Genomic DNA, 26049 nt, shown 5'->3' on the forward strand with positions numbered 1-26049 from the left:
CCAAGAAGAACACAATAAAACCAAATTTAAACTGTGACAACAACAAAAAGAAAGAGGGGGAGAAGACGGAGATTAACAGTAGCAAAGGACGATGGAGTGCAAAAGTACTCACAAAATAGTTCGCTACAATGAACAGGGTAGGGACCCTTTTCATTACTCAAAGGTAACCACCATTGAAAAAACCACCACAGAAGCACATGAGATAAAAAAGATAGCAACAGAGGAAAGATGTATGGAATACAACCAAATAAAAACAAAAGATAGAAAAACGAAAGAGAAGGATCAAACAAGACACAAAACTAACAGAAAGCAAGATATAAAATGGCAATAGGGAACTCACAAGTATCAATAATTACACTAAATGTAAACGGATTAAACTCACCAATAAAAAGGCACAGAGTAGCAGAATGGATTAAAAAAGAAAATCCAACTGTATGCTGCCTACAGGAAACTCATCTAAGTAACAAGGATAAAAACAAATTCAAAGTGAAAGGCTGGAAAACAATACTCCAAGCAAATAACATCCAAAAAAAAGCAGGTGTAGCAATACTCATATCGGATAATGCTGACTACAAGACAGGAAAAGTACTCAGAGACAAAAATGGCCATTTCATAATGGCTAAGGGGACACTGAATCAAGAAGACATAACAATTCTTAATATATATGCACCAAACCAAGGAGCACCAAAATATATAAGACAGCTACTTATTGATCTTAAAACAAAAACTGACAAAAATACAATCATACTTGGAGACCTCAATACACCGCTGACGGCTCTAGATCGGTCATCCAAACAGAGAATCAACAAAGACATAGTGGCCTTAAACAAAACACTAGAGCACCTGGATATGATAGACATCTACAGGACATTTCATCCCAAAGTGACTGAGTATACATTTTTCTCCAGTGTACATGGATCATTCTCAAGAATTGACCATATGTTGGGCCACAAAAACAACATCAGCAAATTCAGAAAAATTGAAGTTGTACCAAGCATATTTTCTGATCATAAAGCCTTGAAACTAGAATTCAACTGCAAAAAAGAGGAAAAAAATCCCACAAAAATGTGGAAACTAAACAACATACTTTTAAAAAATGAATGGGTCAAAGAAGAAATAAGTGCAGAGATCAAAAGATATATACAGACTAATGAAAATGACAATACGACATATCAGAATCTATGGGATGCAGCAAAAGCAGTGATAAGAGGGAAGTTCATATCGCTTCAGGCATATATGAACAAACAAGAGAGAGCCCAAGTGAACCACTTAACTTCCCACCTTAAGGAACTAGAAAAAGAAGAACAAAGAAAACCCAAAACCAGCCGAAGAAAGGAAATAATAAAAATCAGAGCAGAAATAAATGAATTAGAGAACAGAAAAACTATAGAAAAAATTAATAGAACAAGGAGCTGGTTCTTTGAAAAGATCAACAAAATTGACAAACCCTTGGCAAGACTTACCAAGGAAAAAAGAGAAAGAACTCATATAAACAAAATCCAAAATGAAAGAGGAGAAATCACCACGGACACTGTAGATATACAAAGAATTATTGTAGAATACTATGAAAAACTTTATGCCACTAAATTCAACAACCTAAAAGAAATGGATAAATTCCTAGAAAAATACAACCTTCCTAGACTGAGTCAAGAAGAAGCAGAAAGCCTAAACAGACCTATCAGTAGAGAAGAAATAGAAAAAACCATTAAAAACCTCCCCAAAAATAAAAGTCCAGGCCCTGACGGCTATACCAGTGAATTTTATCAAACATTCAAAGAAGACTTGGTTCCTATTCTACTCAAAGTCTTCCAAAAAATTGAAGAAGAAGCAATACTTCCAAACACATTTTATGAGGCCAACATAACCCTCATACCAAAACCAGGCAAGGATGGCACAAAAAAAGAAAACTACAGACCAATATCTCTAATGAATACAGATGCTAAAATACTAAACAAAATACTAGCAAATCGAATACAACAACATATTAAAAAAATAATACATCATGATCAAGTGGGATTCATCCCAGAATCTCAAGGATGGTTCAACATACGTAAAACGGTTAATGTAATACACCATATCAACAAAACAAAGAACAAAAACCACATGATCTTATCAATAGATGCAGAAAAGGCTTTCGATAAAATACAACACAATTTTATGTTTAAGACTCTCAACAAAATGGGTATAGAAGGAAAATATCTCAACATGATAAAGGCCATATATGATAAACCATCAGCTAACATCATATTAAATGGCACTAAACTGAAGGCTTTCCCCCTTAAATCAGGAACAAGACAGGGTTGTCCACTCTCTCCACTCTTATTTAATGTGGTACTAGAGGTTCTCGCCACAGCAATCAGACAAGACAAAGAAATAAAAGGCATCCATATCGGAAAAGAAGAAGTAAAGGTATCACTTTTTGCAGATGATATGATCCTATACATCGAAAACCCCAAAGAATCCACAAAAAGACTACTAGAAACAATAAGCCAATACAGTAAGGTCGCAGGATACAAAATTAACATACAGAAGTCAATAGCCTTTCTATATGCCAACAATGAAACAACTGAGAAGGAACTCAAAAGAATAATCCCCTTCACGATTGCAACAAAAAAAATAAAATACTTAGGAATAAACATAACAAAGAATGTAAAGGACCTATATAATGAAAACTATAAACCATTGTTAAGGGAAATCGAAAAAGATATAATGAGATGGAAGAATATACCTTGTTCTTGGCTAGGAAGAATAAATATAATCAAGATGGCTATATTACCCAAAGCAATATACAAATTTAATGCAATTCCCATCAAACTTCCAATGACGTTTTTTAAAGAAATAGAGCAAAAAATCATCAGATTTATATGGAACTATAAAAAACCCCGAATAGCCAAAACAATCCTAAAGAAAAAGAATGAAGCTGGGGGCATTACAATACCTGACTTCAAACTCTATTATAGGGCCACGACAATCAAAACAGCATGGTATTGGCAGAAAAATAGACACTCAGACCAATGGAACAGAATAGAAAGTCCAGAAATAAAACCACATATATATAGTCAAATAATTTTTGATAAAGGGGCCAACAACACACAATGGAGAAAAGAAAGCCTCTTCAATAAATGGTGCTGGGAAAACTGGAAAGCCACATGCAAAAGAATGAAACTGGACTACAGTCTCTCTCCCTGTACAAAAATTAACTCAAAATGGATCAAAGATCTAAACATAAGACCTGAAACAATTAAGTACATAGAAGAAGACATAGGTACTCAACTCATGGACCTGGGTTTTAAAGAGCATTTTATCAATTTGACTCCAATGGCAAGAGAAGTGAAGGCAAAAATTAATGAATGGGACTACATCAGACTAAGAAGTTTTTGCTCAGCAAGAGAAACTGATAACAAAATAAACAGAAAGCCAACTAAATGGGAAATGATATTTTCAAACAACAGCTCAGATAAGGGCCTAATATCCAAAATATACAAAGAACTCATAAAACTCAACAACAAACAAACAAACAATCCAATAAAAAAAATGGGAAGAGGATATGAATAGACACTTCTCCCAGGAAGAAATACAAATGGCCAACAGATATATGAAAAGATGCTCATCTTCTTTAGCTATTAGAGAAATGCAAATCAAAACGGCAATGAGATACCACCTCACACCTGTTCGATTAGCTGTTATTAGCAAGTCAGGTAATAGCAAATGTTGGAGAGGCTGTGGAGAAAAAGGAACCCTCATCCACTGTTGGTGGGAATGTAAAGTAGTACAACCATTATGGAAGAAAGTATGGTGGTTCCTCAAAAAACTGAAAATAGAACTACCTTATGACCCAGCAATCCCTCTACTGGGTATATATCCCAAAAACTCAGAAACATTGATACGTAAAGACACATGCAGCCCCATGTTTATTGCAGCATTGTTCACAGTGGCCAGGACATGGAAACAACCAAAAAGCCCATCAATAGATGACTGGATAAAGAAGATGTGGCACATATACACTATGGAATACTACTCAGCCATAAGAAATGATGACATCGGAACATTTACAGCAAAATGGTGGGATCTTGATAACATGATACGAAGCGAAATAAGTAAATCAGAAAAAACCAGGAACTGTATTATTCCATACGTAGGTGGGACATAATACTGAAACTAAGAGACATTGATAAGAGTGTGGTGGTTACGGGGGGGAGGGGGGAATGGGAGAGGGATAGGGGGTGGGGAGGGGCACAAAGAAAACAAGATAGAAGGTGACAGAGGACAATCTGACTTTGGGTGGTGGGTATGCAACATAATTGAACGACAAGATAACCTGGACTTGTTATCTTTGAATATATGTATCCTGATTTATTGATGTCACCCCATTAAAAAAAATAAAATTATAAAAAAAGACGCTAGGGACAGGTGACATGATCTCTCTCAAATGATGAAGGAAGTGTGACTATGGTCAGAAGGGACCTTTCACAACTGTTGACATTGGATTCCATGACACAGAACAACAGTGTTATGTAGTATCAAGAGAGAAATAAAATCCAAAGGATGGGAAGTGGGGAGAAAGGGGACTGGAGCTGGAGGAAATGATTATAAATAACAACAATGTTTATATCCACCTCGCTTTATAAACTGCTAAAATGAACTTGCTTACTAAAGATTTGTCTTAGAGAACTTGAAACCTAGAAATGCCCGAGAAAGTGTTCAATCCAGGGTGTACCCCAACAATTTTTAAGATCTCTTTTACTTATAAATAAAGGGGCTTTTTTTTACCTCAGAATTCAATTTTTAACAAAAATAACTTGAAATCCCAAGAGTTAATAACATCTAATACTTCATGGGGAGAGGACTTACCAATCAGACACTGTGGTGTCATTTAATATACACAGTTGCCCTAGGAGCCACCTACCTTTTGTCCCATAGCTCAGATATAAAAGGCAGTGAGGAGAAAACTAGCAGCTAATAGGAACTGCTCAAGGTCACTGAGGGCCACTACTGAGTGGCAGACTTGGTACTAAAGGTACGTCCCGACACCTGGCCCAGGGTTCTGTCCACAACACGTACTGAACCCCCAGCCCTCCGGCCTGACCTCCAGGTAGTCCATGCGAGCATCCATCCTCCAAAGACACGTCATTGAAACCGAACTCATTTGCGATCAGAGGAATTATACCATCCCAAATTCCTGCAGAACTCTGAAATTTTACAAAGCACTCCTGAACTTACTATTTCATTTACTCTTCATGACGACTCTGTGAGATAGATCCTTCATCCATATCTGGTGATAAAGATTCAGAAAGGATCAGAACGACACAGCCACAGCTAGAAGGGGGCAGGGGAGCAGAGACCAAAGCCAAGGTCTCCTGTCCCAGCGTCCATCGCCTCATAGCTGATCTGCTTACAGGCTGATGCCCAGGTATTTAGAAAGAGTGCAAGAAGGTAGACAAAGCCTATTTCCAGCAAGGAGACGGGTTAACAGGGTACAGTAGGCTTCTGGGAATATGGCCGGGTCAAGGCCCTGCTGGGGGCTCCTCTCCCCCATACACACAGACAAATCCTGGATAAAATGTGACAAAGGTAAATATTTAAATACACATTTTAAACTTAAGGAAAGAAAGGAAAATGCCTGGGAGCTAAAAACAAAAGGAGAAACCAAGGCCAAGTTGGCAAGCGAGAGCAGGTGGCTCAGCGTCCCGGGGGTTTTACAGGGCAGACATTGTCCTCAGAGCTGGAGCCAACCTGGTGATGTCCCCCAGGGGCAGGAGATGTGACTGTGGACCCGTGTGAAACAGGGAAACTGAACTGAGCTCCCTCCCTAGCTTTGAGCTCCCTCTGGCCTGAAATCTGGATGGGGCACCACTACTGTAAAGAGGGGACTGGAAACTTGCCTGTCAAGAACACTCTTCCATCTATCTGAGTTTGCAGAAGAAATCAAAACCTAGGTTCACACCATTAGAACATGTGAGATCTGAATTCACACTGTTCAGCAGGGGTCCCCAAACTTTTTACACAGGGAGCCAGTTCACTGTCCCTCAGACCATTGGAGGGCCGAACTATAAAAAAAACTATGAACAAATCCCTATGCACACTGCACATATCTTATTTTAAAGTAAAAAAACAAAAACAAAACGGGAACAAATACAATATTTAAAATAAAGAACAAGTAAATTTAAATCAACAAACTGACCAGTATTTCAATGGGAACTATGGGCCTGCTTTTGGCTAATGAGATGGTCAATGTCCGGTTCCGTATTTGTCACTGCTAGCCGTAACAAGTGATATGACGTGCTTCCGGAGCCGTGAGGCGTGCGTCCTGCGTCACCGGAAGTCGTACTGTACAGGAGCATTCTGTGCTCCTCTCACTGACCACCAATAAAAGAGGTGCCCCTTCTGGAAGTGCGGCGGGGCCGGACAAATGGCCTCAGGGGGCCACATGCGGCCCGTGGGCCGTAGTTTGGGGACCCCTGCTGTACAGGGTAGGTACCACGATCAGAGAACTGAACATTAACAAACCAGGCCTGGACTATTAAGTTCCTAAGTTTTCAGAGGAAGCAAATGCCGAAGCGACTTCAGCTGAAATGCTTTCCTCAGTCCAGATTTCATGCAAAGACTGTGTTTTAAAGTGTTGAAATTTTTTTCATGTAACCAAAAAAGGCAAGCCATGCAGAGAAATAAACTACCGACAGTGAGAGTCAGCAGGTATACAAACAGGTGTGTCAACATGCAAAAACTAGAGAAAACAATAGCCTAAAGATTAATTATGAAAAGCATGGTGAAAATGTTGAAATAAAAAGAAAAAATAGAAGCTACAATGAAAATACAGAACATTGTGACGTGAAACAAACATGTGTGAGAAATAGCAAAATGCACATTTTCAAAATGAAAATAGACGCACAGAAACTTAAAGCTATGCTGAGTGAGTTAATCAGCAGGCTTGGACACAGCAGAGCAGAAAATTAGTGAAACTGGAGATTGTTTTGAGGAAATCACCCAGAGGATAGCCTACAGTGACAGAAAAGGTGAAAAATATAAAAGAACTGATCAAGCAAGCTTGAGAACAGAATGACAAGTCCAACATACTTCTAACAGGCATTCCAGAGAGGGATGAAAAGGAATGAGATAGAGGCAATACTCAAAGGGAGAATGACTGAGAAATTTCCAGAATTGAGGGAAGACATGAGTCTTCAGACTGAGGAAGTACACCAAGTCCTGAGCAAAATAAATAAAACTAATACCACTTTTAACATGATTTCCATTTCTTTAAGATTATAAGTCTTGGCCCTGGCCAGTTGGCTCAGTGGTAGAGTGTCAGCCCAGCATGTAGGTGTCCTGGGTTCAATTCCCAGTCAGAGCACACTGGAGAAGCAACCATCTGCTCTCCACCCCTTTTCCTTCCCTCTATCTCTCTCTTCCCCTCCCACAGCCATGGCTCCATTGGTTTGAGAGCATCAGCCTTGGGCTCTGAGGATGGCTCCATGCAGCCTTCACCTCAGGCACTAAAAATAGTTTGGTTGGGTGTATGGCCCTAGATAGGCAGAGCATCAGCCCCAGATGGATGGATCCTGGTCAGGGCACATGCAAAAATCTGTCTCTCTATCTCCCCTCCTCTCACTTGGAAAAGAAGAGAAAAAAAAGATTATAGGTCTTTTCAGGTTTTCTATTTCTCCTAATCCTCCTTTCTGGGTTCAGTAATCTATTATTTAAATGTTCAATTTATGAGATGAGTTCAATATAAAGGAGGAGAACATAAATTAATGAAGTAAAAACAAAGGAAGTAGGAGAAAATAATAAAGGTAAATATGAAATTAATGCAATAGAAAACAGAGAAACAGTAAAGTTGGTCAACAAAAGAAAAACTGGTCTCCGAAAAGACTAATAAAATGGACAAAACCCTGGCAAAAAATGATTTGAAATTTCAAATTACTGTTATTTTCCCCTCCTTAGTTTCAAAATGTCATTCTACACCCAGCTAAGTTACCATTCAAGAGTACGTATACTGTATATCCTACACAAACAAGGACTAAAAACTGAAAGTAATTACAACTCACAGATTTCCACTGAAATAACTACTAAAAAGGTGTATACTATGAAGATGTGGACAACCTGCTATAAATAAATAATAGAATATACCACATCAAGACATATAACAGAATTGCAAAACATGTGTTACATAAAAGAAACCTTAACAAAAACAACCAGTGAGGAAAAAAACAACCTACCTGCAAAGAGACGGCTATGAGCCTAGCAGCAGCCTTCTCATCAGCGAAACAGACGCCACAAGAAAAGGAATTATAGAGAAGACACAGCTAGACAGTAAGAAGGACAAAAGAGGGGAGGTGAGAAAGATTTTTTTTTTTTAGTGTATAATACTATGAAATACTGTCTTTTCTCCTATGTTCTTTATTTCTGGTTTTGAGTGCCTTGATTTTCTATCTAGCTTATTTTTAAATTTAGGCATTTAAGGATATAAATTTCCTTCAAGGAACACTATTTTAATGAACTGGATATACTATAATGAGAATAAATCCTAAATTTGCAAAGGCAACTGAGAAAAAAACCAGCTGCAGGAAAAAAATATATATACTTTTAATTACACAGAAATACAGTATTTTTGTTTATGAACAAATAGCTATGTTTATAATAAATCAGAATAAGGGTTGGAGATGTAGATATTACCTTCCATTAGAGCTTGCCTCTGGGTGGGAATAAGCATCAGAGGATCAGAGTAGGAAGAACGATACTCTGGGTGGGGATCAGCATCAGAGGATGAGAGTAGGAAGGGAGATACTCTGGGTGGGGATGAGCATCAGAGGATGAGAGTAGGAAGAACGATACTCTGGGTGGGGATCAGCATCAGAGGATGAGAGTAGGAAGGGGATACTCTGGGTGGGAATCACAGGATGAGAGTAGGAAGGGAGATACTCTGGGTGGGAATCACAGGATGAGAGTAGGAAGGGAGATACTCGGGGTGGGGATCAGCATCAGGATGAGAGTAGGAAGGGAAATACTCTGGTGGGGATCAGCATCAGAGGATGAGAGTAGGAAGGGGATACTCTAGGTGGACATCAGCATCAGGATGAGAGTAGGAAGGGAGATACTCTGGGTGGGGATCAGCATCAGGATAAGAGTAGGAAGGGGTATACTCTGGGTGGGGATCAGCATCAGAGGATGAGAGTAGGAAGGGGGATACTCTGGGTGGGGATCAGCATCAGGATGAGAGTAGGAAGGGGGATACTCTAGGTGGGAATCAGCATCAGGTTGAGAGTAGGAAGGGGGATACTCTGGGTGGGGATCAGCATCAGGATGAGAGTAGGAAGGGGGATACTCTGGGTGGGGATCAGCATCAGAGGATGAGAGTAGGAAGGGGGATACTCTGGGTGGGGATCAGAGGGTGAGAGTAGGAAGGGGGATACTCTGGGTGGGGATCAGCATCACAGGATGAGAGTAGGAAGGGGGATACTCTAGGTGGGAATCAGCATCAGAATGAGAGTAGGAAGGGGGATACTCTGGGTGGGGATCAGCATCAGGATGAGAGTAGGAAGGGGGATACTCTGGGTGGGGATCAGCATCAGAGGATGAGGGTAGGAAGGGGGATACCCTGGGTGGGGATCAGCATCAGGATGAGAGTAGGAAGGTAGATACTCTGGGTGGGGATCAGCATCAGAGGATGAGAGTAGGAAGGGGGATATGCTGGGTGGGGATCAGCATCAGAGGATGAGAGTAGGAAGGGGGATACTCTGGGTGGGGATCAGAGGATGAGAGTAGGAAGGGGAATACTCTGGGTGGGGATCAGCATCAGAGGATGAGAGTAGGAAGGGGGATACTCTGGGTGGGGATCAGCATCAGAGGATGAGAATAGGAAGGGGATACTCTGGGTGGGGATCAGCATCAGAGGATGAGAGTAGGAAGGGGGATACTCTGGGTGGGGATCAGAGTATGAGAGTAGGAAGAGGGATACTCTCGGTAGGGATCAGCATCAGAGGATGAGAGTAGGAAGGGGGATACTCTGGGTGGGGATCAGCATCAGAGGATGAGAGTAGGAAGGGGGATACTCTGGGTGGGGATCAGCATCAGAGGATGAGAGTAGAAAGGGGATATTCTGGGTGGGGATCAGCATCAGAGGATGAGAGTAGGAAGGGGGATACTCTGGGTGGGGATCAGCATCAGAGGATGAGAGTAGGAAGGGGGATACTCTGGGTGGGCATCAGGATGAGAGTAGGAAGGGGGATACTCTAGGTGGGGATCAGCATCAGGATGAGAGTAGGAAGGGGGATACTCTGGGTGGGAATCAGCATCAGGATGAGAGTAGGAAGGGGGATACTCTGGGTGGGGATCAGCATCAGAGGATGAGAGTAGGAAGGGGATACTCTGGGTGGGGATCAGCATCAGAGAATGAGAGTAGGAAGGGGGATACTCTGGGTGGGGATCAGCATCAGGATGAGAGTAGAAAGGGGGATACTCTGGGTGGGGATCAGCATCAGAGGATGAGAGTAGGAAGAAGGATACTCTAGGTGGGAATCAGCATCAGGAAGAGAGTAGGAAGGGGGATACTCTGGGTAAGGATCAGCATCAGAGGATGAGAGTAGGAAGGGGGATACTCTGGGTGGGCATCAGAGGATGAGAGTAGGAAGGGGGATACTCTGGGGGGGATCAGAGGATGAGAGTAGGAAGGGGGATACTCTGGGTGGGGATAAGAGGATGAGAGTAGAAAGGGGATACTCTGGGTGGGGATCAGCATCAGAAGATGAGAGTAGGAAGGGGGATACTCTGGGTGGGGATCAGCATCAGGATGAGAGTAGGAAGGGGATACTCTGGGTGGGGATCAGCATCAGGATGACAGTAGGAAGGGGGATACTCTGGGTGGGGATCAGCATCAGAGGATGAGAGTAGGAAGGTGATACTCTGGGTGGGGATCAGCATCAGAGGATGAGAGTAGGAAGGGGGATACTCTGGGTGGGGATCAGCATCAGAGGATGAGAGTAGGAAGGGGGATAATCTGGGTGGGGATCAGCATTAGAGGATGAGAGTAGGAAGGGGGATACTCTGGGTGGGGATCAGAGGATGAGAGTAGGAAGGGGGATACTCTGGGTGGGCATCAGAGGATGAGAGTAGGAAGAGAGATACTCTGGGTGGGGATCAGCATCAGAGGATGAGAGTAGGAAGGGGGATACTCTGGGTGGGGATCAGAGGATGAGAGTAGGAAGGGGGATACTCTGGGTGGGGATCAGCATCAGAGGATGAGAGTAGGAAGGGGGATACTCTGGTGGGCATCAGAGGATGAGAGTAGGAAGGGGAATACTCTGGGTGGGCATCAGAGGATGAGAGTAGGAAGGGGGATACTCTGTGTGGGGATCAGAGGATGAGAGTAGGAAGGGGATACTCTGGGTGGGGATCAGCATCAGAGGGTGAGAGTAGGAAGGGGATACTCTGGGTGGGGATCAGCATCAGAGGATGAGAGTAGGAAGGGGGATACTCTGGTGGGCATCAGAGGATGAGAGTAGGAAGGGGAATACTCTGGGTGGGCATCAGAGGATGAGAGTAGGAAGGGGGATACTCTGTGTGGGGATCAGAGGATGAGAGTAGGAAGGGGATACTCTGGGTGGGGATCAGCATCAGAGGGTGAGAGTAGGAAGGGGATACTCTGGGTGGGGATCAGCATCAGGATGAGAGTAGGAAGGGGAATACTCTGGGTGGGCATCAGAGGATGAGAGTGTGAAGGGGGATACTCTGTGTGGGGATCAGAGGATGAGAGTAGGAAGGGGATACTCTGGGTGGGGATCAGCATCAGAGGGTGAGAGTAGGAAGGGGATACTCTGGGTGGGGATCAGCATCAGAGGATGAGAGTAGGAAGGGGATACTCTGGGTGGGGATCAGCATCAGAGGATGAGAGTAGGAAGGGGGATACTCTGGGTGGGGATCAGCATCGGGATGAGAGTAGGAAGGGGAATACTCTGGGTGGGGATCAGCATCAGAGGATGAGAGTAGGAAGGGGGATACTCTGGGTGGGGATCAGAGGATGAGAGTAGGAAGGGGAATACTCTGGGTGGGGATCAGCATCAGAGGATGAGAGTAGGAAGGGGGATACTCTGGGTGGGGATCAGAGGATGAGAGTAGGAAGGGGGATACTCTGGGTGGGGATCAGCATCAGAGGATGAGAGTAGGAAGGGGATACTCTGGGTGGGGATCAGCATCAGAGGATGAGAGTAGGAAGGGGGATACTCTGGCTGGGTTTCAGCATCAGAGGATGAGAGTAGGAAGGGGAATACTCTGGGTGGGCATCAGAGGATGAGAGTAGGAAGGGGGATACTCTGGGTGGGCATCAGAGGATGAGAGTAGGAAGAGGGATACTCTGAGTGGGGATCAGCGTCAGAGGGTGAGAGTAGGAAGGGGGATACTCTGGGTGGGGATCAGCATCAGGATGAGAGTAGGAAGAGGGATACTCTGGGTGGGGATCGGCATCAGAGGATGAGAGTAGGAAGGGAGATACTTTGGGTGGGGATGAGCATCAGAGGATCAGAGTAGGAAGAACGATACTCTGGGTGGGGATCAGCATCAGAGGATGAGAGTAGGAAGGGGATACTCTGGGTGGGAATCACAGGATGAGAGTAGGAAGGGAGATACTCTGGGTGGGAATCACAGGATGAGAGTAGGAAGGGAGATACTCGGGGTGGGGATCAGCATCAGGATGAGAGTAGGAAGGGGGATACTCTGGGTGGGGATAAGAATCAGGATGAGAGTAGGAAGGGAAATACTCTGGTGGGGATCAGCATCAGAGGATGAGAGTAGGAAGGGGATACTCTAGGTGGACATCAGCATCAGGATGAGAGTAGGAAGGGAGATACTCTGGGTGGGGATCAGCATCAGGATGAGAGTAGGAAGGGGTATACTCTGGGTGGGGATCAGCATCAGAGGATGAGAGTAGGAAGGGGGATACTCTGGGTGGGGATCAGCATCAGGATGAGAGTAGGAAGGGGGATACTCTAGGTGGGAATCAGCATCAGGTTGAGAGTAGGAAGGGGGATACTCTGGGTGGGGATCAGCATCAGGATGAGAGTAGGAAGGGGGATACTCTGGGTGGGGATCAGCATCAGAGGATGAGAGTAGGAAGGGGGATACTCTGGGTGGGGATCAGAGGGTGAGAGTAGGAAGAGGGATACTCTGGGTGGGGATCAGCATCACAGGATGAGAGTAGGAAGGGGGATACTCTAGGTGGGGATCAGCATCAGAGGATGAGAATAGGAAGGGGATATTCTGGGTGGGGATCAGCATCAGAGGATGAGAGTAGGAAGGGGGATACTCTGGGTGGGGATCAGCATCAGAGGATGAGAGTAGGAAGGGGGATACTCTGGGTGGAGATCAGAGGATGAGAGTAGGAAGGGGAATACTCTGGGTGGGGATCAGCATCAGAGGATGAGAGTAGGAAGGGGGATACTCTGGGTGGGGATCAGCATCAGAGGATGAGAATAGGAAGGGGATACTCTGGGTGGGGATCAGCATCAGAGGATGAGAGTAGGAAGGGGGATACTCTGGGTGGGGATCAGAGGATGAGAGTAGGAAGAGGGATACTCTCGGTAGGGATCAGCATCAGAGGATGAGAGTAGGAAGGGGGATACTCTGGGTAGGGATCAGCATCAGAGGATGAGAGTAGGAAGGGGATACTCTGGGTGGGGATCAGCATCAGAGGAAGAGAGTAGGAAGGGGATACTCTGGGTGGGGATCAGCATCAGAGGATGAGAGTAGGAAGGGGGATACTCTGGGTGGGGATGAGCATCAGAGGATCAGAGTAGGAAGGGGGATACTCTGGGTGGGCATCAGGATGAGAGTAGGAAGGGGGATACTCTAGGTGGGGATCAGCATCAGGATGAGAGTAGGAAGGGGGATACTCTGGGTGGGAATCAGCATCAGGATGAGAGTAGGAAGGGGAATAATCTGGGTGGGGATCAGCATCAGAGGATGAGAGTAGGAAGGGGATACTCTGGGTGGGGATCAGCATCAGAGAATGAGAGTAGGAAGGGGGATACTCTGGGTGGGGATCAGCATCAGGATGAGAGTAGAAAGGGGGATACTCTGGGTGGGGATCAGCATCAGAGGATGAGAGTAGGAAGGGGGATACTCTAGGTGGGAATCAGCATCAGGATGAGAGTAGGAAGGGGATACTCTGGGTGGGGATCGGCATCAGAGGATGAGAGTAGGAAGGGGGATACTCTGGGTGGGCATCAGAGGATGAGAGTAGGAAGGGGGATACTCTGGGGGGGATCAGAGGATGAGAGTAGGAAGGGGGATACTCTGGGTGGGGATCAGAGGATGAGAGTAGGAAGGGGATACTCTGGGTGGGGATCAGCATCAGAAGATGAGAGTAGGAAGGGGGATACTCTGGGTGGGGATCAGCATTAGGATGAGAGTAGGAAGGGGGATACTCTGGGTGGGGATCAGCATCAGGATGAGAGTAGGAAGGGGGATAATCTGGGTGGGGATCAGCATCAGAGGATGAGAGTAGGAAGTTGATACTCTGGGTGGGGATCAGCATCAGAGGATGAGAGTAGGAAGGGGGATACTCTGGGTGGGGATCAGCATCAGAGGATGAGAGTAGGAAGGGGGATAATCTGGGTGGGGATCAGCATTAGAGGATGAGAGTAGGAAGGGGGATACTCTGGGTGGGGATCAGAGGATGAGAGTAGGAAGGGGGATACTCTGGGTGGGCATCAGAGGATGAGAGTAGGAAGAGGGATACTCTGGGTGGGGATCAGCATCAGAGGATGAGAGTAGGAAGGGGGATACTCTGGGTGGGGATCAGAGGATGAGAGTAGGAAGGGGGATACTCTGGGTGGGGATCAGAGGATGAGAGTAGGAAGGGGGATACTCTGGGTGGGGATCAGAGGATGAGAGTAGGAAGGGGGATACTCTGGGTGGGGATCAGAGGATGAGAGTAGGAAGGGGAATACTCTGGGTGGGGATCAGCATCAGAGGATGAGAGTAGGAAGGGGGATACTCTGGGTGGGGATCAGCATCAGAGGATGAGAGTAGGAAGGGGATATTCTGGGTGGGGATCAGCATCAGAGGATGAGAGTAGGAAGGGGGATACTCTGGGTGGGTTTCAGCATCAGAGGATGAGAGTAGGAAGGGGAATACTCTGGGTGGGCATCAGAGGATGAGAGTAGGAAGGGGGATACTCTGGGTGGGGATCAGCATCGGGATGAGAGTAGGAAGGGGAATACTCTGGGTGGGGATCAGCATCAGAGGATGAGAGTAGGAAGGGGGATACTCTGGGTGGGGATCAGAGGATGAGAGTAGGAAGGGGAATACTCTGGGTGGGGATCAGCATCAGAGGATGAGAGTAGGAAGGGGGATACTCTGGGTGGGGATCAGCATCAGAGGATGAGAGTAGGAAGGGGATACTCTGGGTGGGGATCAGCATCAGAGGATGAGAGTAGGAAGGGGGATACTCTGGGTGGGTTTCAGCATCAGAGGATGAGAGTAGGAAGGGGAATACTCTGGGTGGGCATCAGAGGATGAGAGTAGGAAGGGGGATACTCTGGGTGGGCATCGGAGGATGAGAGTAGGAAGGGGGATACTCTGGGTGGGCATCAGAGGATGAGAGTAGGAAGAGGGATACTCTGGGTGGGCATCGGCATCAGAGGATGAGAGTAGGAAGGGAGATACTCTGGGTGGGGATGAGCATCAGAGGATCAGAGTAGGAAGAACGATACTCTGGGTGGGGATCAGCATCAGAGGATGAGAGTAGGAAGGGGATACTCTGGGTGGGAATCACAGGATGAGAGTAGGAAGGGAGATACTCTGGGTGGGAATCACAGGATGAGAGTAGGAAGGGAGATACTCGGGGTGGGGATCAGCATCAGGATGAGAGTAGGAAGGGGTATACTCTGGGTGGGGATCAGCATCAGAGGATGAGAGTAGGAAGGGGGATACTCTGGGTGGGGATCAGCATCAGGATGAGAGTAGGAAGGGGGATACTCTAGGTGGGAATCAGCATCAGGTTGAGAGTAGGAAGGGGGATACTCTGGGTGGGGATCAGCATCAGGATGAGAGTAGGAAGGGGGATACTCTGGGTGGGGATCAGCATCAGAGGATGAGAGTAGGAAGGGGGATACTCTGGGTGGGGATCAGAGGGTGAGAGTAGGAAGGGGGATACTCTGGGTGGGGATCAGCATCACAGGATGAGAGTAGGAAGGGGGATACTCTAGGTGGGAATCAGCATCAGAATGAGAGTAGGAAGTGGGATACACTGGGTGGGGATCAGCATCAGGATGAGAGTAGGAAGGGGGATACTCTGGGTGGGGATCAGCATCAGAGGATGAGGGTAGGAAGGGGGATACTCTGGGTGGGGATCAGCATCAGGATGAGAGTAGGAAGGTAGATACTCTGGGTGGGGATCAGCATCAGAGGATGAGAGTAGGAAGGGGGATATGCTGGGTGGGGATCAGCATCAGAGGATGAGAGTAGGAAGGGGGATACTCTGGGTGGGGATCAGAGGATGAGAGTAGGAAGGGGAATACTCTGGGTGGGGATCAGCATCAGAGGATGAGAGTAGGAAGGGGGATACTCTGGGTCGGGATCAGCATCAGAGGATGAGAATAGGAAGGGGATACTCTGGGTGGGGATCAGCATCAGAGGATGAGAGCAGGAAGGGGGATACTCTGGGTGGGGATCAGCATCAGAGGATGAGAGTAGGAAGGGGGATACTCTGGGTGGGCATCAGAGGATGAGAGTAGGAAGGGGAATACTCTGGGTGGGGATCAGCATCAGAGGATGAGAGTAGGAAGGGGGATACTCTGGGTGGGGATCAGCATCAGAGGATGAGAATAGGAAGGGGATACTCTGGGTGGGGATCAGCATCAGAGGTTGAGAGTAGGAAGGGGGATACTCTGGGTGGGGATCAGAGGATGAGAGTAGGAAGAGGGATACTCTCGGTAGGGATCAGCATCAGAGGATGAGAGTAGGAAGGGGGATACTCTGGGTGGGGATCAGCATCAGAGGATGAGAGTAGGAAGGGGGATACTCTGGGTGGGGATCAGCATCAGAGGATGAGAGTAGGAAGGGGATACTCTGGGTGGGGATCAGCATCAGAGGATGAGAGTAGGAAGGGGGATACTCTGGGTGGGGATCAGCATCAGAGGATGAGAGTAGGAAGGGGGATACTCTGGGTGGGCATCAGGATGAGAGTAGGAAGGGGGATACTCTAGGTGGGGATCAGCATCAGGATGAGAGTAGGAAGGGGGATACTCTGGGTGGGAATCAGCATCAGGATGAGAGTAGGAAGGGGGATACTCTGGGTGGGGATCAGCATCAGAGGATGAGAGTAGGAAGGGGGATACTCTAGGTGGGAATCAGCATCAGGATGAGAGTAGGAAGGGGGATACTCTGGGTGGGGATCGGCATCAGAGGATGAGAGTAGGAAGGGGGATACTCTGGGTGGGCATCAGAGGATGAGAGTAGGAAGGGGGATACTCTGGGGGGGATCAGAGGATGAGAGTAGGAAGGGGGATACTCTGGGTGGGGATCAGAGGATGAGAGTAGGAAGGGGATACTCTGGGTGGGGATCAGCATCAGAAGATGAGAGTAGGAAGGGGGATACTCTGGGTGGGGATCAGCATTAGGATGAGAGTAGGAAGGGGGATACTCTGGGTGGGGATCAGCATCAGGATGAGAGTAGGAAGGGGGATACTCTGGGTGGGGATCAGCATCAGAGGATGAGAGTAGGAAGGTGATACTCTGGGTGGGGATCAGCATCAGAGGATGAGAGTAGGAAGGGGGATACTCTGGGTGGGGATCAGCATCAGAGGATGAGAGTAGGAAGGGGGATAATCTGGGTGGGGATCAGCATTAGAGGATGAGAGTAGGAAGGGGGATACTCTGGGTGGGGATCAGAGGATGAGAGTACGAAGGGGGATACTCTGGGTGGGCATCAGAGGATGAGAGTAGGAAGAGGGATACTCTGGGTGGGGATCAGCATCAGAGGATGAGAGTAGGAAGGGGGATACTCTGGGTGGGGATCAGAGGATGAGAGTAGGAAGGGGGATACTCTGGGTGGGGATCAGAGGATGAGAGTAGGAAGGGGGATACTCTGGGTGGGGATCAGAGGATGAGAGTAGGAAGGGGGATACTCTGGGTGGGGATCAGAGGATGAGAGTAGGAAGGGGGATACTCTGGGTGGGGATCAGCATCAGAGGATGAGAGTAGGAAGGGGGATACTCTGGGTGGCGATCAGAGGATGAGAGTAGGAAGGGGAATACTCTGGGTGGGGATCAGCATCAGAGGATGAGAGTAGGAAGGGGGATACTCTGGTGGGCATCAGAGGATGAGAGTAGGAAGGGGGATACTCTGGGTGGGCATCAGAGGATGAGAGTAGGAAGAGGGATACTCTGAGTGGGGATCAGCGTCAGAGGGTGAGAGTAGGAAGGGGGATACTCTGGGTGGGGATCAGCTTCAGAGGATGAGAGTAGGAAGGGGGATACTCTGGTGGGCATCAGAGGATGAGAGTAGGAAGGGGAATACTCTGGGTGGGCATCAGAGGATGAGAGTAGGAAGGGGGATACTCTGGGTGGGCATCAGAGGATGAGAGTAGGAAGGGGGATACTCTGGGTGGGCATCAGAGGATGAGAGTAGGAAGAGGGATACTCTGAGTGGGGATCAGCGTCAGAGGGTGAGAGTAGGAAGAGGGATACTCTGGGTGGGGATCGGCATCAGAGGATGAGAGTAGGAAGGGAGATACTCTGGGTGGGGATGAGCATCAGAGGATCAGAGTAGGAAGAACGATACTCTGGGTGGGGATCAGCATCAGAGGATGAGAGTAGGAAGGGGATACTCTGGGTGGGAATCACAGGATGAGAGTAGGAAGGGAGATACTCTGGGTTGGAATCACAGGATGAGAGTAGGAAGGGAGATACTCGGGGTGGGGATCAGCATCAGGATGAGAGTAGGAAGGGGGATACTCTGGGTGGGGATCAGCATCAGGATGAGAGTAGGAAGGGAAATACTCTGGTGGGGATCAGCATCAGAGGATGAGAGTAGGAAGGGGATACTCTAGGTGGACATCAGCATCAGGATGAGAGTAGGAAGGGATATACTCTGGGTGGGGATCAGCATCAGGATGAGAGTAGGAAGGGAGATACTCTGGGTGGGGATCAGCATCAGGATGAGAGTAGGAAGGGGGATACTCTGGGTGGGGATCAGCATCAGGATGAGAGTAGGAAGGGGGATACTCTAGGTGGGAATCAGCATCAGGTTGAGAGTAGGAAGGGGGATACTCTGGGTGGGGATCAGCATCAGGATGAGAGTAGGAAGGGGGATACTCTGGGTGGGGATCAGCATCAGAGGATGAGAGTAGGAAGGGGGATACTCTGGGTGGGGATCAGAGGATGAGAGTAGGAAGGGGGATACTCTGGGTGGGGATCAGCATCACAGGATGAGAGTAGGAAGGGGGATACTCTAGGTGGGAATCAGCATCAGAATGAGAGTAGGAAGGGGGATACTCTGGGTGGGGATCAGCATCAGGATGAGAGTAGGAAGGGGGATACTCTGGGTGGGGATCAGCATCAGAGGATGAGGGTAGGAAGGGGGATAGTCTGGGTGGGGATCAGCATCAGGATGAGAGTAGGAAGGTAGATACTCTGGGTGGGGATCAGCATCAGAGGATGAGAGTAGGAAGGGGGATATGCTGGGTGGGGATCAGCATCAGAGGATGAGAGTAGGAAGGGGGATACTCTGGGTGGGGATCAGAGGATGAGAGTAGGAAGGGGAATACTCTGGGTGGGGATCAGCATCAGAGGATGAGAGTAGGAAGGGGGATACTCTGGGTGGGGATCAGCATCAGAGGATGAGAATAGGAAGGGGATACTCTGGGTGGGGATCAGCATCAGAGGATGAGAGCAGGAAGGGGGATACTCTGGGTGGGGATCAGCATCAGAGGATGAGAGTAGGAAGGGGGATACTCTGGGTGGGGATCAGAGGATGAGAGTAGGAACGGGAATACTCTGGGTGGGGATCAGCATCAGAGGATGAGAGTAGGAAGGGGGATACTCTGGGTGGGGATCAGCATCAGAGGATGAGAATAGGAAGGGGATACTCTGGGTGGGGATCAGCATCAGAGGATGAGAGTAGGAAGGGGGATACTCTGGGTGGGGATCAGAGGATGAGAGTAGGAAGAGGGATACTCTCGGTAGGGATCAGCATCAGAGGATGAGAGTAGGAAGGGGGATACTCTGGGTAGGGATCAGCATCAGAGGATGAGAGTAGGAAGGGGATACTCTGGGTGGGGATCAGCATCAGAGGAAGAGAGTAGGAAGGGGATACTCTGGGTGGGGATCAGCATCAGAGGATGAGAGTAGGAAGGGGGATACTCTGGGTGGGGATGAGCATCAGAGGATCAGAGTAGGAAGGGGGATACTCTGGGTGGGCATCAGGATGAGAGTAGGAAGGGGGATACTCTAGGTGGGGATCAGCATCAGGATGAGAGTAGGAAGGGGGATACTCTGGGTGGGAATCAGCATCAGGATGAGAGTAGGAAGGGGAATTATCTGGGTGGGGATCAGCATCAGAGGATGAGAGTAGGAAGGGGATACTCTGGGTGGGGATCAGCATCAGAGAATGAGAGTAGGAAGGGGGATACTCTGGGTGGGGATCAGCATCAGGATGAGAGTAGAAAGGGGGATACTCTGGGTGGGGATCAGCATCAGAGGATGAGAGTAGGAAGGGGGATACTCTAGGTGGGAATCAGCATCAGGATGAGAGTAGGAAGGGGATACTCTGGGTGGGGATCGGCATCAGAGGATGAGAGTAGGAAGGGGGATACTCTGGGTGGGCATCAGAGGATGAGAGTAGGAAGGGGGATACTCTGGGGGGATCAGAGGATGAGAGTAGGAAGGGGGATACTCTGGGTGGGGATCAGAGGATGAGAGTAGGAAGGGGATACTCTGGGTGGGGATCAGCATCAGAAGATGAGAGTAGGAAGGGGGATACTCTGGGTGGGGATCAGCATTAGGATGAGAGTAGGAAGGGGGATACTCTGGGTGGGGATCAGCATCAGGATGAGAGTAGGAAGGGGGATAATCTGGGTGGGGATCAGCATCAGAGGATGAGAGTAGGAAGTTGATACTCTGGGTGGGGATCAGCATCAGAGGATGAGAGTAGGAAGGGGGATACTCTGGGTGGGGATCAGCATCAGAGGATGAGAGTAGGAAGGGGGATAATCTGGGTGGGGATCAGCATTAGAGGATGAAAGTAGGAAGGGGGATACTCTGGGTGGGGATCAGAGGATGAGAGTAGGAAGGGGGATACTCTGGGTGGGCATCAGAGGATGAGAGTAGGAAGAGGGATACTCTGGGTGGGGATCAGCATCAGAGGATGAGAGTAGGAAGGGGGATACTCTGGGTGGGGATCAGAGGATGAGAGTAGGAAGGGGGATACTCTGGGTGGGGATCAGAGGATGAGAGTAGGAAGGGGGATACTCTGGGTGGGGATCAGAGGATGAGAGTAGGAAGGGGGATACTCTGGGTGGGGATCAGAGGATGAGAGTAGGAAGGGGAATACTCTGGGTGGGGATCAGCATCAGAGGATGAGAGTAGGAAGGGGGATACTCTGGGTGGGGATCAGCATCAGAGGATGAGAGTAGGAAGGGGATATTCTGGGTGGGGATCAGCATCAGAGGATGAGAGTAGGAAGGGGGATACTCTGGGTGGGTTTCAGCATCAGAGGATGAGAGTAGGAAGGGGAATACTCTGGGTGGGCATCAGAGGATGAGAGTAGGAAGGGGGATACTCTGGGTGGGGATCAGCATCGGGATGAGAGTAGGAAGGGGAATACTCTGGGTGGGGATCAGCATCAGAGGATGAGAGTAGGAAGGGGGATACTCTGGGTGGGGATCAGAGGATGAGAGTAGGAAGGGGAATACTCTGGGTGGGGATCAGCATCAGAGGATGAGAGTAGGAAGGGGGATACTCTGGGTGGGGATCAGCATCAGAGGATGAGAGTAGGAAGGGGATATTCTGGGTGGGGATCAGCATCAGAGGATGAGAGTAGGAAGGGGGATACTCTGGGTGGGTTTCAGCATCAGAGGATGAGAGTAGGAAGGGGAATACTCTGGGTGGGCATCAGAGGATGAGAGTAGGAAGGGGGATACTCTGGGTGGGCATCGGAGGATGAGAGTAGGAAGGGGGATACTCTGGGTGGGCATCAGAGGATGAGAGTAGGAAGAGGGATACTCTGGGTGGGCATCGGCATCAGAGGATGAGAGTAGGAAGGGAGATACTCTGGGTGGGGATGAGCATCAGAGGATCAGAGTAGGAAGAACGATACTCTGGGTGGGGATCAGCATCAGAGGATGAGAGTAGGAAGGGGATACTCTGGGTGGGAATCACAGGATGAGAGTAGGAAGGGAGATACTCTGGGTGGGAATCACAGGATGAGAGTAGGAAGGGAGATACTAGGGGTGGGGATCAGCATCAGGATGAGAGTAGGAAGGGGTATACTCTGGGTGGGGATCAGCATCAGAGGATGAGAGTAGGAAGGGGGATACTCTGGGTGGGGATCAGCATCAGGATGAGAGTAGGAAGGGGGATACTCTAGGTGGGAATCAGCATCAGGTTGAGAGTAGGAAGGGGGATACTCTGGGTGGGGATCAGCATCAGGATGAGAGTAGGAAGGGGGATACTCTGGGTGGGGATCAGCATCAGAGGATGAGAGTAGGAAGGGGGATACTCTGGGTGGGGATCAGAGGGTGAGAGTAGGAAGGGGGATACTCTGGGTGGGGATCAGCATCACAGGATGAGAGTAGGAAGGGGGATACTCTAGGTGGGAATCAGCATCAGAATGAGAGTAGGAAGTGGGATACTCTGGGTGGGGATCAGCATCAGGATGAGAGTAGGAAGGGGGATACTCTGGGTGGGGATCAGCATCAGAGGATGAGGGTAGGAAGGGGGATACTCTGGGTGGGGATCAGCATCAGGATGAGAGTAGGAAGGTAGATACTCTGGGTGGGGATCAGCATCAGAGGATGAGAGTAGGAAGGGGGATATGCTGGGTGGGGATCAGCATCAGAGGATGAGAGTAGGAAGGGGGATACTCTGGGTGGGGATCAGAGGATGAGAGTAGGAAGGGGAATACTCTGGGTGGGGATCAGCATCAGAGGATGAGAGTAGGAAGGGGGATACTCTGGGTCGGGATCAGCATCAGAGGATGAGAATAGGAAGGGGATACTCTGGGTGGGGATCAGCATCAGAGGATGAGAGCAGGAAGGGGGATACTCTGGGTGGGGATCAGCATCAGAGGATGAGAGTAGGAAGGGGGATACTCTGGGTGGGCATCAGAGGATGAGAGTAGGAAGGGGAATACTCTGGGTGGGGATCAGCATCAGAGGATGAGAGTAGGAAGGGGGATACTCTGGGTGGGGATCAGCATCAGAGGATGAGAATAGGAAGGGGATACTCTGGGTGGGGATCAGCATCAGAGGTTGAGAGTAGGAAGGGGGATACTCTGGGTGGGGATCAGAGGATGAGAGTAGGAAGAGGGATACTCTCGGTAGGGATCAGCATCAGAGGATGAGAGTAGGAAGGGGGATACTCTGGGTGGGGATCAGCATCAGAGGATGAGAGTAGGAAGGGGGATACTCTGGGTGGGGATCAGCATCAGAGGATGAGAGTAGGAAGGGGATACTCTGGGTGGGGATCAGCATCAGAGGATGAGAGTAGGAAGGGGGATACTCTGGGTGGGGATCAGCATCAGAGGATGAGAGTAGGAAGGGGGATACTCTGGGTGGGCATCAGGATGAGAGTAGGAAGGGGGATACTCTGGGTGGGGATCAGCATCAGGATGAGAGTAGGAAGGGGGATACTCTGGGTGGGAATCAGCATCAGGATGAGAGTAGGAAGGGGGATACTCTGGGTGGGGATCAGCATCAGAGGATGAGAGTAGGAAGGGGGATACTCTAGGTGGGAATCAGCATCAGGATGAGAGTAGGAAGGGGGATACTCTGGGTGGGGATCGGCATCAGAGGATGAGAGTAGGAAGGGGGATACTCTGGGTGGGCATCAGAGGATGAGAGTAGGAAGGGGGATACTCTGGGGGGGATCAGAGGATGAGAGTAGGAAGGGGGATACTCTGGGTGGGGATCAGAGGATGAGAGTAGGAAGGGGATACTCTGGGTGGGGATCAGCATCAGAAGATGAGAGTAGGAAGGGGGATACTCTGGGTGGGGATCAGCATTAGGATGAGAGTAGGAAGGGGGATACTCTGGGTGGGGATCAGCATCAGGATGAGAGTAGGAAGGGGGATACTCTGGGTGGGGATCAGCATCAGAGGATGAGAGTAGGAAGGTGATACTCTGGGTGGGGATCAGCATCAGAGGATGAGAGTAGGAAGGGGGATACTCTGGGTGGGGATCAGCATCAGAGGATGAGAGTAGGAAGGGGGATAATCTGGGTGGGGATCAGCATTAGAGGATGAGAGTAGGAAGGGGGATACTCTGGGTGGGGATCAGAGGATGAGAGTACGAAGGGGGATACTCTGGGTGGGCATCAGAGGATGAGAGTAGGAAGAGGGATACTCTGGGTGGGGATCAGCATCAGAGGATGAGAGTAGGAAGGGGGATACTCTGGGTGGGGATCAGAGGATGAGAGTAGGAAGGGGGATACTCTGGGTGGGCATCAGAGGATGAGAGTAGGAAGGGGGATACTCTGGGTGGGGATCAGAGGATGAGAGTAGGAAGGGGGATACTCTGGGTGGGGATCAGAGGATGAGAGTAGGAAGGGGGATACTCTGGGTGGGGATCAGCATCAGAGGATGAGAGTAGGAAGGGGGATACTCTGGGTGGCGATCAGAGGATGAGAGTAGGAAGGGGAATACTCTGGGTGGGGATCAGCATCAGAGGATGAGAGTAGGAAGGGGGATACTCTGGTGGGCATCAGAGGATGAGAGTAGGAAGGGGAATACTCTGGGTGGGCATCAGAGGATGAGAGTAGGAAGAGGGATACTCTGAGTGGGGATCAGCGTCAGAGGGTGAGAGTAGGAAGGGGGATACTCTGGGTGGGGATCAGCATCAGAGGATGAGAGTAGGAAGGGGGATACTCTGGTGGGCATCAGAGGATGAGAGTAGGAAGGGGAATACTCTGGGTGGGCATCAGAGGATGAGAGTAGGAAGGGGGATACTCTGGGTGGGCATCAGAGGATGAGAGTAGGAAGGGGGATACTCTGGGTGGGCATCAGAGGATGAGAGTAGGAAGAGGGATACTCTGAGTGGGGATCAGCGTCAGAGGGTGAGAGTAGGAAGAGGGATACTCTGGGTGGGGATCGGCATCAGAGGATGAGAGTAGGAAGGGAGATACTCTGGGTGGGGATGAGCATCAGAGGATCAGAGTAGGAAGAACGATACTCTGGGTGGGGATCAGCATCAGAGGATGAGAGTAGGAAGGGGATACTCTGGGTGGGAATCACAGGATGAGAGTAGGAAGGGAGATACTCTGGGTGGGAATCACAGGATGAGAGTAGGAAGGGAGATACTCGGGGTGGGGATCAGCATCAGGATGAGAGTAGGAAGGGGGATACTCTGGGTGGGGATCAGCATCAGGATGAGAGTAGGAAGGGAAATACTCTGGTGGGGATCAGCATCAGAGGATGAGAGTAGGAAGGGGATACTCTAGGTGGACATCAGCATCAGGATGAGAGTAGGAAGGGATATACTCTGGGTGGGGATCAGCATCAGGATGAGAGTAGGAAGGGAGATACTCTGGGTGGGGATCAGCATCAGGATGAGAGTAGGAAGGGGGATACTCTGGGTGGGGATCAGCATCAGGATGAGAGTAGGAAGGGGGATACTCTAGGTGGGAATCAGCATCAGGTTGAGAGTAGGAAGGGGGATACTCTGGGTGGGGATCAGCATCAGGATGAGAGTAGGAAGGGGGATACTCTGGGTGGGGATCAGCATCAGAGGATGAGAGTAGGAAGGGGGATACTCTGGGTGGGGATCAGAGGGTGAGAGTAGGAAGGGGGATACTCTGGGTGGGGATCAGCATCACAGGATGAGAGTAGGAAGGGGGATACTCTAGG

General features: G+C 48.8%; 1 protein-coding gene across 3 annotated transcripts in view; it reads right to left on the reverse strand.

Moving 5' to 3' along the window:
• SH3TC2 (SH3 domain and tetratricopeptide repeats 2) overlaps nucleotides 1-26049 on the reverse strand; it is a 78507-nt gene that overhangs the window by 20086 nt on the left and 32372 nt on the right. The gene's annotated exons all lie outside the window — the stretch shown is intronic.

The sequence above is a fragment of the Saccopteryx bilineata genome, chromosome 4 (assembly GCF_036850765.1).
Source record: "Saccopteryx bilineata isolate mSacBil1 chromosome 4, mSacBil1_pri_phased_curated, whole genome shotgun sequence".
NCBI classification, from domain to species: Eukaryota; Metazoa; Chordata; class Mammalia; order Chiroptera; family Emballonuridae; genus Saccopteryx; species Saccopteryx bilineata.